The sequence below is a fragment of the Oryctolagus cuniculus genome, chromosome 6, assembly GCF_051225735.1.
Source record: "Oryctolagus cuniculus isolate XC-2025 breed Fujian yellow rabbit chromosome 6, ASM5122573v1, whole genome shotgun sequence".
In the NCBI taxonomy this organism is placed as follows: Eukaryota; Metazoa; Chordata; class Mammalia; order Lagomorpha; family Leporidae; genus Oryctolagus; species Oryctolagus cuniculus.
In genome coordinates, this window is record NC_142872.1 from 128,668,696 (window position 1) to 128,686,614 (window position 17,919).

A 17,919-nucleotide genomic window follows, 5' to 3' on the forward strand; every position below is an offset into this window, starting at 1 on the left:
TACCTGCTGACTGTCACATCCTTGACAGCTTTTCTGGAGTAATAAATCACAGGAACAGAGGGGTTTTTTTCCACCTATTTCAAGAACATTATCTAGTAGATTCAACCTCTCATTGCCTGCTAAACTGGCTGACATAGCATGTTTATAGCAGTATGCCAGGCATTGCTCTTTATTCAGTATTCTCTTAACCATCAAAACTACAAGAACGGTACTATCCCCATTCTACACATGAAGACACTGAGGCACAAGTAAGTAAGTAAATAGGCTACCTCTGGAGATGCTGGTGATCAAACTGTTTAGCCTTTCTACTTTTTTTAAGATTTTACTTAATTGAAAGGCAAAGTGACAAAGAGAGAGAGACAGAGATTTTCTTTCTGCTGGTTCACTCCCCAAATGGCCAAAATGGCCAGGGCTAGGCCAGGCTGAAGCCAGGAGCCAGGAGCTTCATCTGGGTCTTCCACATGGGTGCAGGAGCCCAAGCATCATGGGCCATCCTCTGCTGCTTTCTTAGGCACGTCAGCAGGGAGCTGGATGGAAAGTGGAGCAGCCGGGACTTGAACCAGCATCCATACGGTATGCTGGCAGCTCAACCCTTTATGCCACAGCACTGGCCCCTCTACTTTGCTTTCTATGACTCTATTACTCTTATTCTTTGTATGGTTTTAGATTTGGAGATCCTAAAACTTGAAACTATTTCTTTTCTCATCCACCTTATTTATCAACAGTCTACATGCAATAACATGCATCCATTCTGACAAACATCTACAACTGTATTATCATAATTACCATAAAGGTATGTTCTCCATGTGCTTTTTGTAGTAAATCTGACTCCACCCCACACAACCAAGGCAACCAGAAAACTGCTTCCTGTCACTGTAAACTAGACTTTTCTGCAAGGGCAATAATTTGAAATGTGAATTGAAAGTCAAAAAAAAGTTGGCAAATAATGGCATCAAAATGAATGAAAATATACTATCAATGTAAGTAAAAAATTGGAAAGCCAAGTCCTGCTCTAAATATATATTGTTTATGAAGTGACTTTTCATCTCTGAAATGGAATGGTCACTTTAGAAGTAGTGCAGGTGGTTAACCAAACTGACAAAAAAAAAGGATTCTGCTGTTAAGAAAGTTCTTTTTGTACCAGCAGTTTAACAAAACGCATGAAGGCACGCCCAAAAGCATTAAAAAGATGCAGCACATGCAATGTTATTTGATTTCCTTAATTTTACCAAGAACAAGGGGGAAATAATTACATACTTCCTGAAGGCTTTGGGATTCCCAGAAATTCTTGGCCCAGAGTGGGGTCTTAGAAACAGAATTAGAAGTGGTGGTAAGGAACTCCCAGAACTGTTGAAAACAGAGGCCCATCTTTCACATTCCTAAGGAGTGCATAGCTTTGATATGCAAGTCATCCACATGTAAATTCAATGCTCAACTATCAGTTACTATAAACCCAAGCTAGATCCAGGAAAAACTAACCCCTTAGAACAATCTGCAAAATATAAATACTTTCAAGGATACAGGTTTTCTAATACAATTTGGGCAATACAGTCTTTGTTCAAACCTAGTGTCATTTGGAAGTTCAAAATTTCCAATAACTGAAAGAAAAGTCGGTAAGGCTGGGCTGATCTTAAGTCTTCCTACCTTCAATACCGCTAATTCAAAGGAGTGCCATACCTCCTTGAGTCTTTATAATTTTCTTAATATGCTGGCAAAAACACTTTACAGCACTCTGATAACAAAAAAGGGTTTGTGTTCTAACATTTTTGCTTCATTTAAAGCACTAAGAAACATTTAGCTAGAGCATTTTTAAGAAACACTAACGGTAACTGGCAAATTATGTGTTAAGCCGAAAAATCTGAGACATGGCATGTTCCAAGGAGCCAGCATGAAAGCTAAGTGCTTATGTCGGGAGTGGGCACAGTTTATACTGCACGCCAGGTCCATGCTGTCACCTACTCCGTTTTCGACAGCACAAGGACACTTTCCAGGACCTCGCAAGCTCCAACCACAGTGAAACCAGGCCTCTCCGCAAGTCTCCCAATGGACACTGCGCTGTACTTTCTGGCTTCTAAATGAGCAATGGCACTTCCAAAACATCATAGCCCACCATTCTCTCCACTCTGTGCCGCTGGGCCTTGGCTTAGTTACATTGCACTTTCCAAAATCTACTCAGCGAGAATCTCAGGTTCTCCTCATCAAAATGTTTTAGTGTAACAAGTTTATTTTTAATAAAAGCTCTCATGTTTACTGGTATCATACACACTAAGAAATGTTCTCTACACACAAGCATATCTAAACTATTTTTAAAAACAAGTATCTTATTAATATATGGTCCAAAATTCAGATTATTCTACACTATTATAGTTGTTATAATCATGACACTATTTTCATTGAGCAGTTACTTCTTGGACTCATAGCTGGGAAGAATAAAGACATAACGACGCCTTATTTACACCTTTATATCGGTGTTTTTTGACAATACATTTTCCATGAAGAGCTGCCAAAAGAAACAAAAGGCTCCAAAGAACCCAACTGCTGCTCCTGGAGCCGGAGGAGCCGTTCAGGAGGAAGCTCAGTGCGCACGTCCGTCGAGCGGGTAGCTCCAAGAGTAGCGGCTGCAGCAGCTGGGCACTTGCCTGTTACACACCTGCTACAAGGGCTTCTACAGTTGGTTGTACTTCAGAAGAAACTGATACATCTCTCAAATAATCACAAGACAATCCTGGCAGCAACAGCCCACTTGACACCAAGCTGGATGAATATGAGTCCTGGATTTCGGAAGTGAAGACCTCCCTGGAAGCAGAACAGGGAGAGCTGAAGGTTGAGAGTACTGTGTGCGACACCTACGCAGGAAACCCAAGCTTAATACACAACCACTTGTCTAATACGTCCTTTGCTCATTAAAAATGAGAGCTTAAGATATCTTGAAACTTACACTATCACGGAAAATGCCTACTGGTATTTCTACCTTTATTTTTATATAAACACTCGACGTGGCACTCAGCTTACAACCTTATAAAAACAGACAATCTTAAGTCTCCTCTGCATTCTACCTACAAGAGAAAAAAAAAGGTTACTTACCCATACAGAATACCTTTACAAATAATTATAAATAGCTGCCCAGAAGAGCACTAGAAAACTGAAAAAGGATGACTTCGGCATAAGGGATGTGAGGCCTGGAGCAAGTTAGAATAAAAAAAAAAAAAAAAAAAAAAAAAAAAAAAAAAAGCAGTTTCCAGGAAACTATGTACTCAATCTGGTAGAATTTCCAATTAACTGGGTGGTGATCCTAAGATCAAATAAACATTTGCCATACTGAAGCAAGATTAAACGGCAAACAGTAACAAAAGCCTACACTGAGTATTTTCAGGTGATGAGGTTGGAAAAAACTGAGTAACAGAGGAAGAACACCAAAAGTGACTGCCTAAGAACATTTTAAAAGGGAATAAGAATATACAGGATGGATGTAAGAAGGAAAAAAAAAAAGGGAGAAAACCAAAGGAATAAGCCGGACAGGTTAAGTTGAAGTGCCTGTACACAGGCTACCTAACAAAATGCATCAGAAGAAATGTTAAAATATATCTTAATGAGAAAATGAAATTCAGGATTTTTCACAGCAATCTGTATTACTTTTACATATGGAGCAGACATGGTTAGGCACCCTTAGAAAACAAAGTGTTCTGATTATTTGATGTAAAGATGGAATTTTTAGCTGGAGACAGTGTGTGTGTTCTTGCACACAAGTTAAATATTTAACCCCTTTTGGTAATTGAGATGTATATTAATCCTAAGTTTTCTAGCTTTCCTGTTTTCAATGCAGTATAATGAATAAACCTTTTAAATAAACTTAGTTACCTTAGGGAAGATCTCACTGCCTAGCTGCTGCCTATGCACAAGGAAAATTTGTTTTTATTATACATAAAACTTAAGACTGGCATTATGGCAAGTTAAACTGCCACTTGCGAACCCAGCAACTCCTATCTGAGTGCTGGTTTTGAGTCCTGGCTACTTCACGTCTGATTCTAGCTTCCTGAAAACGAGCCTGTGAGGATATCAGATGATGGTCCAAGTCACTGGGCTCCTGCCACCCACATGGGAGACCAGGATGGAATTACTGGTTCCGGGCTTCTGCCTAGCCCAACAGGGGCTGTTGCAGCCATTTGGGAGTGAACCAGATCTCTGTCTCTGCCTTCCAAATAAATAGGCCCTTGTGTATCTCTCTCTCAGGTGTTGGATACATCTCCCTTAGAATATGTTTATAACTTTTCTGATCATTGTTATTTAATAGTTTATTCTATATGACCCAGTGTTTGGCAGTGTGTGACTTCACATTCTGGTACAAGAGACCCTATCCTGCTGACAGTTCTAAGTAGCACTGGTCTAGGTGCCAGAGTTTAGGGCACATAATACAGTAGAACTGCTAGGTTACTAACAAATGGTTTTCAAATCTTTTACTCATTTTTATTGTCCTATTAGGATATCTTCAAGGGGCTGGCGCTGTGGCATAGTGGGTAAAGCTGCCGCCTGCAGTGCCAGCATCCCATATGGGTGCCAGTTCAACACGTGGCTGCTCCACTTCAGATCCAGTTCTCTGCTATGGCCTGGGAAATCAGTGGAAGATGGCCCAAGGCCTTGGGGCCCTGTATCCGTGTGGGAGACCGGGAAGAAGCTCCTGGCTCCTGGCTTCAGATCAGCACGGCTCCAGCCGTTGCGGCCAGTTGGGGAGTGAACCAAAGAATGGAAAACCTCTCTCTCTGCCTCTCCTCTCTGTGTAATTCTGTCAAATAAATAAATCAATCTTTAAAAAAGGGTATCTTCAAATACTCCCATTTGTGTATTTGGGAATTATTTTGTTTCAGTGTCCTTGTGAACATATTCTAATACCCTATCCTACTCTTGGTCAACCCAAATACAGATTGCTGATTATGTTGAATCTAAAGGTACTACAAACTGGGAGTCAGAGGATCCTTGCAAAGAGTAAGAAACAGATAAGAGATAATCTAATGTCAACATAAAGCTAATATTAATTGCAGCCTATAGGAGCACACAAGAGTTATTGTAAGGAGTCGCATCCTAAGAACATGCTAGGAAACTGAAGAATTCAACTAGAATATACAACTGGAAACCCCTTACAGTTAAGGAACAGTTAGTTTATTAGACGATCTTGGAGAATGAACACTGTATATAATTTGTACAGTTCTTGTCAATAAATGCTTTAAGATTATTATGGCTCCTGCTACTCTGCTCACAATAATTCTCCCAAAGTAGTACTGTCCAGCAGAACTTTCTGTGGATGAGTAAAATGTCCTCTACTGGTGCTGGATAGCACCCTAGCACTTAAGATGTGGGTCTCATGCAACGGAGGAAGTGAACCAGTGGGTGGAAGATCTCTTTTTCTCTCTCTGCCTCTCTGTAACTCTGACTTTCAAGTAAACAAATAAAATCTTAAAAAAAAGGAGGGGTAGGCGCCGTGGAGCAGTAGGTTAATCCTCAGCCTGGGGCGCTGGGTTCTGGTCCCGGCTGCTCCTCTTCCAATCCAGCTCTCTGCTGTGATTAAGAATGTTGCCCTCAGGGCCAGCGCTGTGCCACAGTGGGTAAAGCTGCTGCCTGCATTGCTAGCATCCCATAAGGGTACCAGTTCAAGTCCTGGCTGCTCCACTTCTGATCCAGCTCTCTGCTATGGCCTGGAAAAGTAGTAGAAGATGGCCCAAGTCCTTGGGCCCCTGCATCCAACTGGGTAGTGAACCAACGGAAGGAAGATCTTTCTTTCTGTCTCTTCCTCTCACTGTCTGATAACTCTAACTCTCAAATAAATAGAAAATATTTTTTAAAAAGAATAAATCTCTAATTTAATTTAGTTTTAATTTGTTAAATTCTTATGGCTACTGTTTTGAAGGATGCTGTTTCTATAAGAAATTTTCAAAGTTCTAGAGATTAAGTCTGCACATCACAGAGCAAAAAAAAAAATAAAACCCATTCCCAAAAATGCCTTTGCCCCCAAGTAACAAAGATCAATCCAAAAGTTGACAGCACTAGACAATAAATGAACAAATGGTTAACAAAATTTCATAGGAAGTAAGTCCTAAACGGAGACTTGCACTATTGATCAACAAATACTTTCTACTTGTGTGATACAACGAAGAACAGCGGATTAGAGAACTAGATGGCTAAACCTCTGTTTCATTATGTGACAAACTGCTTAAGTGGGCAAGGAGGATCTTGGAATGTAGGTGAAGGACATATTATTTGCTTTCTGGGCCTTGCCAGTGTGTGAGCAATTCAACGAGGAGCGCCTCCTTGGGCTATCTGCATAATGGCCAGCCTACCATTTCCTTAGGTTTTATAGTTTTCAAACCTTTCTGCAATATCTCATTTGTAGTAATTGGAGTTCAGTGTACCAAAATGTTTGGTTTTAGGGAAGATTCATGAGAAACACACTGAAAACCTCTTGAAGCAAGAAGAGTTTGGATGAAGACCGCCTTAACAGAACACACACGTTAGTAGTCACTACTCAAATTTCTTCTCAGCTCATCTATCTTTTACAATTAATGCAAGAGCCTTCTATCCCCTGTAATCTTTTTAATGACAACTGGGCAAAAAAGTCTTAAAACTCATTGGTGAAGTCCATTTAAACAAATAAACTAAGTGGATCTACTCTACGCAGGCATACCTTGTGGCAACCCTTCATGCAGCAAGTCCATTGGCATCCTTTTCCAAATAGCTCAGATGATTATTAGCATTTTTTTAGCAGCAAAGTTTTATTGGGGGGGCAATCTTAAAATTAAGTATTGGTATAAGAAAGATGGAAGTCCCAACCACTGGTTCACTTCAAATGTCTCAAACAGCCAGAGCCAAGGCCAGGAACACAATTACTTAAGTCACCACTGCTGCCTCTCAGGGTCTGCACTGGTGGGCAGCTGGCATGAGGGACAGGAGCCAGGAAATCAAATCCAGGGATGTGGGCATCTAACCACTAGGCTAAATGCCTGTTCCAACAACATTTCTTAATTAAGGTATGTACACTGTTTATTTAGACATATTTTTCACTTAAAAAGACTACAGTATAGTGTAAATAACTTTTATACACACTGAGAAGCCAAAATAGCCATACAATTTACTTTACTGCAGTGGTCTGAGAGCAAACCCACAAGGCACATCTACACTTGACTACAAACTACATTATAAGGTATATGTGAATAGTTAATTCAATCTGACTTTATCACCAGATCCACTAGAATTACTACAGGCTTATTAAGTTTTAGGGGGCCCATCACAATAACCTAAAAAAAAAAAATCAATGTTAAAATATTGTCAATATATCTGTACAGCACTCAAATGTTGTACACATATTATTCCAAACTTTCTAGAGTTCATAACGGAATGATCTCAATGTTTAGGTGGTTCCTTGACTTAAAACCTAATCCTGAGGGGCCAATGTTACGGCACAGCAGGTAAAGTTGCAGCCTGCACCACTGGGATCCCAGCTGCTCCACTTCTGATCCAGCGCCCTGCTAATGCACCTGGGTAAGCAGTGGAAGATGACGCAAGTACTTGGGCCCCTGGAACTCACGTGACAGATCTGGATGACACTCCTGGCTTCTGCCTGGCGGTTTTGGCCTTTGGGGAGTGATCCAGCAGATCTCTCCCTGTAATTCTGCCTTTCAAATACATCTTTAATAAATAAATAAATAAATAAAACACCTAATCCTGAAACCAAATCATAGAACTCAGGTAACCTGCACAGAACTGAGGTAATTAAAAAAAAAAAAAAAAAAAAAAAAAACCACAGTTCGGAGTTCATATAGGCCATGTGACAAATAAGTTCCACGAAGGCTACTGTTTTAAGTCCTTTTAATGGTTTCCAAATAGTAGTTCTGCTCCACAAAAAATTAATCTCAGGATATTAGTATCCAATAGAGCAAACTTACATGTGAGAATAACACATTTCTGTATTTTTATTAATTCAAGAAACATTTGGGACCAGATAGTCCTAAATTCGTAATTTCTCAGATATGAAACAGTAGTGTATTTTGTGTGTGTGTAGACATATAAATAAAACAAATGTAACCAAAATATGAATCAGCCTTCTGTAATCACAATATTAGCAAAATTTAGGAATATTAACATTAAATGGGATAAGATTAAAAACAGCCTCAAATCAGAACAGATTCAGGTCAAGTTTATTTTCCAAAATTAGTTTAGGTCACATCAAGGAAGCTATAAAGGAATTACTTTGGGGAAAGGGTGCTGTGGTCCAGCAGGTTAAGCCACCATTTGGGAAACTAGTATTCCATTACTGGAGTGCCTGGAGGACACTTCTACTGACTCCTGGCTTTCTCCTGGCCCAGCCTTGGCTATTGCTAGCATTTGAGGAGTAAACCAGCAGGAGGAAGATCTCTTTCACCGTCTCTCTGCCTTTCAAATAAATAAACAAATCAATAAAAAATTCTTACAGTTATGGACCTGATGTTTTATGGCAAAGCATTAAGTACTACAGCTTAACATACATTTTACCTGGGCATAATAAATTGAAGAATCAGTCAACTTGGCTGCCAGACCAGCAGAATCAGTATATTCTATTTATCTCCATTCCCACATCATTGACTTTCTGGCTTCTGAAATATTATTTATTGTTTTAGACTTTTTCTGGATTTGGTAGAACCATTCATTAATCTATCAGCTTAATGATACCAGTGTCTCTTACGTCTTTAAGAGAAAACACTACACCATCATACTTAGCCAAATAAGACAGTTCCAAAAGACAAATACCGTATTTTTCCCTGATCTGTGCTCAGTGTATAAAGTTAATTGAAAATAGATTTTTTGTAAAAATTAAGAATAGGAATAGGAGAGGAAAGAGGAAGAAGGGTGGGAGCATGGGTGGGAAGTCGCACTATGTTCCTAAATCTGTACACAGGAAATACATGAAACTTGTACATCTGAAAAAAATTTATATATATGTACATATATATAAATAAATAAAAAAGAGAAAACACTACTAGAAATAATGCAAACTTCAGATCCCATTAATATCTGTTATTATGGGACTTGAATATCCTTTATGATGATCTTTGAAAGATGAAATTTGGTCTTGAACTCCCACCTTGGAATCCATCAATGACTATGATGTCAACTAGACTCCACTCCATAAGAAGGAAAAAAAAAGTTTTAAATCTCCATGTGAACTTAGGGGGAAAACATCAGATATGTGAGAAGTAGGACAGACAAACCTGAACCTAAAATTCCAATTGGATTTACCAAATGCATTTATAAAATTCTTGTTTTAGCATACTCTAATTATATAAAATGTTTTTATTTGATGGAATCTGTTTAACAAGATGCAACCACAGAAAAACTAATCAGGGGCCGGCACTGTGGCCCAGCTGATTAAGCTGTGCTTGTGACGCTACATCAGGCACTGGAGGATCTGGGTTGCAGTCCCAGCTCTACTCCTGTTCCAGCTTCGTGGGACTGTGTATTTTGGAAGGTTCAGGCACACAAGTACTTGAGTCTCTGCCACCACATGGGCCCAGGCCTGGTTGTTGTTGGCACTTGGGACAACCTCTTTTTCTGTCACTCGGTCTTTCAATTAAGTAAGTCTTTAAAATAACAAGTTAATCAATATACTCAGCTTTTCTAAAAATGTCTAATCTATTCCCTCCAACTCTCCAGTCTACTTTAAAAAAGGTCCAAATTTCAACACCAAAATCCAAATTTCAATAGCAAGAAGTTCATATGCTACTACATACTTATAAAAAAGAATCAACCACACAAATCTAGCAGTTCAAATTCAACCAACAACTTACTGTGTAATTACACTGTGCACAGAGTTCAAAACTTAAGTCAAGCCCTATGCAGAAAACCAAGCCGCCAAAACCTGTCCCTGAAAATCTGAAGGCAGCCTGACTGGAAACACACATGTATTATCTTTCAGTTAGTCCCCTAAAAACAACCAGTTCTCCCTGCTAGTTGAGTACTATATGAAGTCAGTTCATGAAAAGGAGTACAAACTCTAGAAAACCACACTGAGTCTGCCAAGGCCCTGTGGATATTTACAGCATCACTCACAGGCCATACAAAATTATCAACTTAAAAATTAGCCAGGTATAAACGTCCTGGATTTGAGTCCTGCCTGCAGCCGCATTGGCAGGGCTACACCAAATGATTCTATGAGGCTTACACAGTGCATGGGCCAGACGTTCCCCACCCCTGCCGTAGGGAATAGTTTCCCACAGAGTGGAATGAGAACACTACTAAAAAAAAAATCTATTTTTCAGATGAAGCCCAAGTACAAGTCCACTGAGTTAAATGGTTGAATGATCTGAGGATATCTTAAATTCAAAACCACACTGCATAAAACCGGAGCTAGTAAGATTTCCTAAAACTTCTCCTGCAATATGTGCTTACAGTAATATTTGTTACATATCAAAGATATATTTTAAGTGATTCAGTCATTGGTAAATGCTACAACTCAGTCAAGTCTAACCCATAAGTATCAGGCTTCTGTTTCAGAATTTCAAAAAACTTTATGGTCACTGCACTTAAAGAGGTAAATAAAATTTCAGGTTCTGAGAAACATTTAGCAACACAGCAATACCCCCCTCCCCGCCCCCAAACAAAGGTGAAATACTTACATGGACAAGTTAGGAGATGGAACCCCCCTATCATCAGCTAGGTTCCCAAGGTGGCTCAGCGTTGAAGTCGAACTGCTCTCTATACAGCACTTCTCCTAGGCCCTCTGGGTAGTTGTATACTTGGTCAGAAAGGTCGCCCTGAAGAAAAATGAAAGAAACAGTTGGTAGTTCTATGTTTTTTTTTTTGTTTTTTTTTTTGTTTTGTTTTTTTTTTTTAAAAGGTTAGATTGTGTTTCAAGCTGGTTGACTTAAGGATGAACCTGAGAGTAACTTTAGTTTTAACAGAGTCTGCTTTATTAAAGTCACATTACACATAATGTTTTCAAAGGGCTTTACAACTGTACCAAGGACTTTTTCCATGTTGTGACTGTTCCTAAGCTGCTGTACCACATAATTCACAGAACCTAACATCATGGTCATCTTACCAACTTGCTTCCTTTACCTACTTACTCTGTGGGCTTCCAGCCTCCTTCTATTCATGTTTGCTTGTATTTGTCTTCTAAAACCCAGACTGGAGGTGGCCTAAAATTTTAAAATTTCCAATTGTGTTTGAAAGACTTTCTATCTAACATGTTCTAGTAGTCTGGAACTACCTAGAATACCCTGTTACTCCTAAATTCAGATTCTTCTTTATGTCTAAATTCCTATTAGGCCAAAAAGATTTATGATTTAGCTAATACTATATATATATATATATGTATCTGAAATAACTACTGAGAACTATCTCATACTATTGGACAAGTGACCTCTTAAAGGTTTATCTCTTCATACCTCCTCCTGTGTAGCTCTACTTCAATCTGTTACCATGAACAGATGAATGTGAAAGTGCTTGGCACACCAAGCAATAAACAGAGTAATTATTAGAAATGATCACCACCTATGATTTAACTAGACAGACTTGTCACGTAAGCCAAAATGCAAGACCTCTATTTCTATCTGCAATTCAGCAGTTATTGTTTTAAAGTAATACAGTCTCACCAAACTTGCTAGAAAAGGAGTGATGAGAAGGAAATGTTATGAACCAGAAATTCTAAGGTCAAAAATTTGGAGGACCTCAAGAGCACCCTAAGCATGCCCTTATATAGCCTATCTCATTCAACTAGGGTAAGGGCACCCTTGAGAGAGGTAAAACATTCTTTCTAGCTAGAGGAAACTGATCACACTTAAAACACAAATGATAAGGAAAGAACTCATACCAGCAGGGAACAATGATTATAACAGTTAGGTTCCAAATAATGTATTACCCTCAACAAACAGCCAATTCTCACATCCAGATAATTTCAGAAATAATTTTAAAAAATCTAACTCATCCTGGTGACAGTTCACTCTCAATTATTCAAAGGAACAGAATAATCAGGGTAGCGGAGACATTATTCATCTTTTTCCTGCTATGCAACTCAAGCAGTGATGTGCAACATCAAGAACGTTACACAACAGATATTCAACAATGTTGTTCAGTGGAGATATCTGACACATTCTCAATCAACAAAAAAATACAGGCAGGCAACTTGAATCCAAAATCTGGGTAAGAGGGCCATTTACATAGAGCATAGATGGAATTTTCGTTAAGATGAGGTATGATGAAGTAGTTTAAATAGAAAGGCAGGGAAAAGATGGAAAGGAGAGATACATTATTTTCTTTAGAATGGTATATGGAACCAACTGGATCAGGCCCAACACCACAATCAAGTAGATGTCTCCAGCTACATCACTTTATCAAAGAGGGTCTGAGGAGGTGAGTAGACCAGACACACACAAAACACCCATCACTTTGACAGTAACTTTCCAAAACTCCATCTTAAAAAAAAGTATTTCTATGAAAATACACTTGTCTTCACTACTGTAGTATTCTTCCTAAAAAAAAAAAAAAAATCCACCCTAATTATGAAAAAAATTTCAGCCAACCCCAAATTGGGAGGTATTCACCCAGACAATTCAGCCAATACTTCTCTAGACTGTCAAGGCAAGGTCATTAAAGACAAGGTTAGACTGAGACTGTCTCAGACCAAAGACTCGAGGAGACCCGACAACTAGACAAGGCAATGCCTTGGGCTGGGTTCTGGAACACCCTCCTGCAAAGGCACATTAAAGAAAAACCATGGAATCCAAACAAAATTTGGAATTCCTAGTACAAAAGTCATTTTCTTAGTTTTGACGAATGTACCGTGACAATGTAAGATGTTAATAATGTTAACTGTCTAAGTATGCAAGACCTGTTACTACTTCCGTGAACAACTAAAATATTCTAAAATGTTTACTTTCAAAAAATGCAGCAAGATAGTCACAGAATGACTGTTACTCATAAGTAAAGAGGAACAACATGGGTGAACATCAAAAACACGCTGAGTTAAAGAAACCTTTTATGCCAAAGAATGCATAATGTACTATACCATTTTACATCTAAGTTCTAGAACAGGCAGAACTAACCCTTATGTAAATTCACACCCCCACCCTCACGGTACCCAGCTCTACTTAAAGATATGTGTATACTAAAGCTGGGGAATAAGTACTCCGACTTTCTTTGAAATGTGTCAAGAAATAAGATGGACAAAGCAGATTCTGCACAGTAATAAGAGTAGAATCTAGATGGGGGTACCATTATTTCACCTTCTGTGTCTGAAAATTTATAGGAGCTTAGAGCAGACTGCTTCATTGCCTTTACCTCTGTCATTTAAGGAGCCCACCCTTCCTGCTTAACATAAACTTCTCGGGCTCATCTGTCTTCGTAACCAGCATCTGCGTGTTCTCACATTTGTAAAAGACATTAAAGGATTATCAAGGGCCCTGCCCGACCATCTTAAGTTAACCACGCGTCGGCCAACCTCGTCCACAGCAACCTTTCTGGTGCATCCCGCCATTCTCTCCCCCAGTTCTCGGATTCTATTCCAAGGTGGAGATGTCACCGGTGGAAACAGAACACACAGAACTGAAGCACCCGAGATGCCACCACAAAACCAGCTCCATCTACTCGACCACCACGTGTCCCCGACGGGTTCACGTTTCTGAACCAGCAGTTCCCCAGATATGGACTTTGAGGGTTAAAACACGTCACCACCACTGACTGATGGCACTCAAGGTAGCACTAGATAAGCCACCCAGCCTACCCTTCTACCTCTCTGCCCGGGAATCGCGGCGCGGACGGGAAAGCGAAGCCATGGTGACTAATCCTCAGGCTTCGGGAGGTGACTGGGGTGGGTGAGTGAAGGCGACTTGGCCCAATCAGAAGCGCCGCAGGGGCGGAGCAGCAGCCCCGAGGCTTCCAGAAGGGGCCAAAGGCCTCCAGCTCGCTACCTGACACCGGGGCTTCCCCGCCGCCGGGCCCCGAGCGGCGTCAACTTTCCTCCAGCAGAGGGGGACCGCGCTCCCGCACCACCCCACAAGAACCTGACCTCCCCTGCAGCTGTCACCGGCGGCCGGCGCGGGGCCCGCCCCGCTCCATTCATAACCCCAGGCCCCGGCCGTTGCAGCCCAGCGCGGCGCCCGCACGCCCGCCCAACCCCGGAGGCGAAGGTGGCCGCGCCGCGCGCGCGGTCCGGGCTGCGGGACCCCGGCCCCTCGGGGCTGAGGCCGGGCCCCCTCCCCGGAAACAGCAATGCACCACGGGAGCCCGGTGGGGGCCGCACGCCGCGGCAGGCGACCGCGACCCCCCGAGCGCGCCCCCAGCACACGCCCCCTCGCCCAGAGCCGTGGCGGCTCCCGCTCCGGCTCGGCTTAGAGCCCGGCGGTCACCCCCAAGCCCCGAGGCGCGGGCCGCCGCCGCCCTAGTCGCGTCGCCGCCGGAGGCACCGACAAGCCGCCACACACGCCGGCGTCCGCCATGTTCGGGGCGGCCGGCCGCGGGCGCTGCAGGGACGCCGCGGGCATCGGGGCCCAGCGGAGGCACCCGGCCGCCCCCCGGAGCCTGTCCCGCGCCGCGGCCCCTCCCGCGCTCTCGGATCGGTACTCACGTGAGATAACGGCCCAAAGAGTCGGGTAAAGCGTCTTCTCTTTTTCGGCGGAATTTTTAAAGAGGGATGTGGTTACCTTGAGCAGAAATACCCAAGGCGGCCTGGGCCATAGGCTGCAGGAACGACGTGGGGGGAAAAGCGCGGCACCGACACCAGCTGGGCAGCAGTGGCGGCGGCGGCCGGAGAGAAATGGAGCGGCGCGGGCAGAAGGAGAGAGGCGCGGGCCTGGTGAGGGAGAGGATTCGGCCTCGTCACACCGCAGAGCACCACCGCGAGAAAGATGAGAAGAGGCAGAGAAGGAGACGACCGGAGAGTGGAAAAAAAAAAAGGAAACGCTACAGCCAGGAGGAGAGGCAGAGTGTGGGAAGGCGGCGCCGGCGACGCCAGTATTTATAGCCGGGGGCGGGGCCCGGTGACGTCACAGCCGGCCGGCAGCGCGCGAGCGGGGCGGAGCCCGGCTGCCGCGGGGAGGGGGGAGGGGGCTGGTGGGCGATGGAGGGGGCGGAAGAGGAAGGAGGCCGGCGACCGGGGCGGGGGGCGGTGCGACCCGGCCGGGCAGGTGCAGGGTCCCCGGGCCGCTTCCCGCCCTCCCGCCACCCCGCGGCTCCCGGGCAGGCGGAGGGCCCGCCGCGCGGACGTGGGCGGGCGAGCGGGGAGGCGGCTCAGCTCGCGCGCGGCGTCCGCCCGGCACCCCGCCCTCGGAGTCCCGCGCTCAAGCCCGCGGCGGGCCCCTGCGCTTTGTGAGCTGGACAGTGGTGCACGCTGGCCTCGGCTCTCCGGGCTGGCCTGGGCCGGGATTCGGCGCGGACCCCCGCGGAGGCCTGTGGGCGCCATGGCTGCGGTGTTCCCTGTAGCAAGCCCTGGGAGGCCCCGGGGTCTGTGTTTCCTCACGGCCCAGTGTTGGGGTGGCTACAGAGGCTTGTGACTGCGGGGGGAGGTCCTCGCTGCCCCTGGGTTGCGGGGCGCTCAAGGCGCTGCAGGAATTTTTTTAGAGGACTGTGGCTTTTATGTCTTCGTTTTAGAAAGGGTTGGTGCAGAGTAGGGTTTTATTAATGCAGGACCAGTGTTGGAGAAGGGTTAGTGATGTTATAAAGTGCACATTACTTTAACCCCTTGGTTGTCGCGGTCATTTTAATTTTCTCTGCAACAAACTTTTTTTACTAGTGAGCCTAAAGTGACGTACATAGCTTCCCCCCCCCCCCAAGATTTTTTTTATTTATTTGAAAGAGTTACCCAGAGAGAGGAAGAGACACAGAGATCATCCAATGGTTCACTCCAAATGGCTGCAACAGTTGGGGCTGGGCCAGGGCCAGGCTGAAGCCAGGAGCTTCATCTTGGTGTCCCACATGGGTGCAGGGACCCAAGCACTTGGGCCATCCTCTGCTGCTTTTCTCAGGCCATTAGCGGGGAGCTTGATGGGAAGTGGAGGAGCCGGGTCTGGGACTGGCACCCATATGGGGTGCGGGAATCGCAGGCAGTGGCAGCCCCACCTACATAGCTTTTAATTCTTGTATTTTTTTAGATATCTAAGCACGGGTGATCAGGGACCCTGAGGGCTCCCCTGTAGCACACCCAGACTCAGGGACGCAAATGAAATTACCCATTGCCACACCTATGCAGAATTGAGGTCTGTGAGATTAAGAGCCCGATGTTTTCTTCCCTTTCTTCCCCACTGTAGCAGCGACGAGGTTGGTGAGAGGTGGGCTATGTGGTGATGCTGAAGTCCAGGCCTTGGATTAGAGCATACTGGGTAGAAATCGGGAGCTGTGGACACCGCCAGTTTTGTTTTTCTCTTGCTCTGGGATATCTTGGCTTCATTTTTTTTTTTTTTTTCATTTCTTCAAAGTTCTGTTGGCAGGCAACCTCACTAGGCCCCCTGGAGGAAGCAAAGCTACAGATGAAGCCCCACTTTAAATTTTGCTTACCATCTAGCAGGGGGGGGAATAGGACAATTACTAAAAATACTGAATTGTTGACAGACAAACAGATGAAACACTGCAAGGAATTTATGAACAGAGGAAATTGCAACTAAGTGAGAGAAAGACTGCTGGGAACAGGTGGGGGTGATTTCAAGAGCCAAAATTCCAGGCAAGGGGAACAGATGAGAAGAAGGCACAGAAATCAGCAGACTTAGAGAGGGCGAGTGGTTCTTCTGGCTCCAACATTGGAGCATGAGAGCAAATGGGATTGAAATGGTAGAGCGAGGGGGGACCAAGAAGGGACTGGAACTTGGACTCTTATTCTGGAACCCTTTAAATAAGGACATGATATGCGCAAAGATGCATTTTAAAAATAAAGGTTTAGCTAATTGAAGGGTAGAGTTAGAGGAGAGCAGGGAGAGAGATTTTGTGTCTACTGGTTCACTCCCTAAACAGTTGCGATGGCTGGGGGATGGGCCAGACCAAAGCTGGGAACTCTATCCAAGTCTCCCATGTGGGTGGCAGGGACAAAAGTACTCGGGCCACCCTCTACTGTTTTCCTAGGCGCATTAGCAGGGAGCTGCATTGGAAGTGGAGCAGCAGGGACTTGAACCGGTGCCCATATGGGATGCTGGTGTTGCAGGTGGTGGCTTAACCCATTGCACGCAACACCAGCCCCCTAAAGACACATTGTTAAAAGATTGTTCCCTTTGTGCTTCTGGCCACTGAAAATAGGGCAATCTGGAGAACTTCGGGTATGAGTTTGACATGGTCCTTAAGGAGTAGTTGATGTGTACGGGAAGAGCTATCTAAGCACAGGACCTAGAGAAATGCTGGGAAGAAGAGACGCTGGCAGAGAAGACCAAGAGGACCCACCAAAGAAGTAGAGAATAATGACATAGCACTGTCAGGCCACTTGAGGAGGAGGGCATTTGTTCCAAGGGGGAATGAGTGATCAGGGTTTTCAGATTCCTCAGACAAAATGAAAAAGGAGTTCTGACTTTGGCAAATGGCAAGTTAGTGGTAAACTCTATTCCAAGGTTGGCAGCAGGGATGTGTTCCACATCAGAGTACCTGGTTCGATTCCTGGCTCTGGCTCATGACTCCAGCTTCCTGCTGATGCAGACCTTAAGAGGCAGGGGTGATGGCTCAAGTATTTGGGTTCCTTCTACCCACATGGGAGACCTTGATTGAGTTCCCAACCCCAGCTCTTGTGGACATTTAGGGAGTGAGCCAGCTAATGGGAGTGCTCTCTTGCTCGTGTGCACATTCTCTCTCTCCTTGTCTCTCAAATATGTAAATACATTTGCATACTTTTTTTATTTTGAATGTTTTTCCCAAAAGCATTGGGAAATGTTGCAATCATGGGAGTGGTTTACATTTTTGAAAAGGGGAGACTAAGAGGTGGGGAGAGAA

General features: G+C 43.9%; 1 protein-coding gene across 13 annotated transcripts in view; it reads right to left on the bottom strand.

Moving 5' to 3' along the window:
* Positions 1–15,071, bottom strand: part of AZIN1 (antizyme inhibitor 1) — a 35,958-nt gene extending 20,887 nt beyond the window's left edge. For 5 of the 13 annotated variants that reach the window (XR_016234879.1, XM_070075033.2, XM_070075029.2 and 2 more), the window contains exons 1-2: positions 14,585–15,071; positions 10,638–10,775 (exon numbers count right to left, since the gene is read on the bottom strand). The gene's annotated coding sequence lies outside the window, so the exon portion shown is untranslated. Of the gene's footprint in view, positions 1–2,639; positions 2,797–8,517; positions 8,619–10,637; positions 10,776–14,584 lie in introns of those variants that run through there. The other 8 variants (XM_070075035.2, XM_070075030.2, XM_089334597.1 and 5 more) reach the window with 4 other exon arrangements.
* Positions 15,072–17,919: the final 2,848 nt, after the last annotated feature.